Source organism: Myotis davidii, unplaced genomic scaffold (genome assembly GCF_000327345.1).
Source record: "Myotis davidii unplaced genomic scaffold, ASM32734v1 scaffold609, whole genome shotgun sequence".
Lineage (NCBI taxonomy): Eukaryota > Metazoa > Chordata > Mammalia > Chiroptera > Vespertilionidae > Myotis > Myotis davidii.
In genome coordinates this window covers 7521-8534 of record NW_006300164.1, presented here as the reverse complement: position 1 = coordinate 8534, position 1014 = coordinate 7521, and the positions used below count along the sequence as shown (strand labels likewise).

The window sequence follows — 1014 nt, the reverse complement described above, 5'->3', positions numbered from 1 at the left end:
AAGAAAGATGGATGTGAGAGATTGTTGAATTGTGATTGGTAAGTTTCTAGACTTGTGTTGAGTGTTGTATGTGTGTTGTGAATGGTTGTAGGTGGGAGGTCGTATGTGCTTTTTTGAGTGTGTGTGGGGTCCTCGTGAACTGGCGGGTGTGGGGAAGATGGGTGTTGGTGAGTGTGTGGTGTGGTCCTTGGTGATGTGGTATTTTTAGGGTCGTCATGTGGTCCCATTGTTTGCACAGGAGTCGTGCGGGCAGCTGTTGGAGGGAGCCGTGGCGGAACGGTGGAGGTGGCGGTGAGTGGTGACAGCCCCGTGTCGGGTGTCGTGCAGGCACGTGAGGCTCTCCCCTGAACAGTGTGTGTTGTGCGCTCTGGGTTCCTTCCCACCGTGTGTGGTGAAGACTGCGGTGGAAATGCTTGTTGCTTCTTTTTTCCAGGCCAAGTCATTTATTGAAGGTGGACGTTCCTGTTTGGCCATCCATGCCAGGTCTTTGTCCTTTGGAGCTTCCCTGTGCGGTGATCCAGAGTGTCCTTGGGTGGATGTGTTTCTGCTGTGAAGAGGTAAGAAGGTGTTATGGTTCAGAAGGGTGAGAGTCGGTTCAAGGGACATGAGGTGCCGAGAGCAGGAGCGTTTGATTAGGTGGCCATGGATTGTTGTAGAAGCGTTGATTGTCATGGTATGTGTGGAAGGATTTTACGGAACGAGGCACAGAAAGAGTGACCGGTGAGCCCATGAGGAGGTGTTTTGTGTTTTTCTGAGAAAGGCTGAGTCTTGATTCCAATAGCGTGTATGTGTTTGTTGATGTGCATGTGTCCCATGTGGACCCGCCTAAGTATTGCTCTTCCGTTGTGTAGGCGAAAAGGGAGAAGGTAAGTGTCCATGTTGGATGTCCCAGAGCAGGAGGTTTCTATGGTGGTTTGTTTTGAGTCTGTGCCACCGGTTGCCCTTGCGTGTGGTACCAAATGGGATCCTGTGTGTGGAGTGTTGTAGGGCATCGAGAGGCTGGGGTATGGCTGA

The 1014-nt window shown here is 51.6% G+C and overlaps 1 long non-coding RNA gene across 1 annotated transcript in view; it reads left to right on the top strand.

Annotated features, from left to right (window-relative positions):
- LOC107185098 overlaps positions 1-357 on the top strand; it is a 744-nt gene extending 387 nt beyond the window's left edge. The window contains exon 3 of the long non-coding RNA XR_001516014.1: positions 239-357. This is a non-coding gene — a long non-coding RNA (uncharacterized LOC107185098). The remainder of the gene's footprint in view (positions 1-238) is intronic.
- The last annotated feature ends 657 nt before the right edge of the window (positions 358-1014 follow it).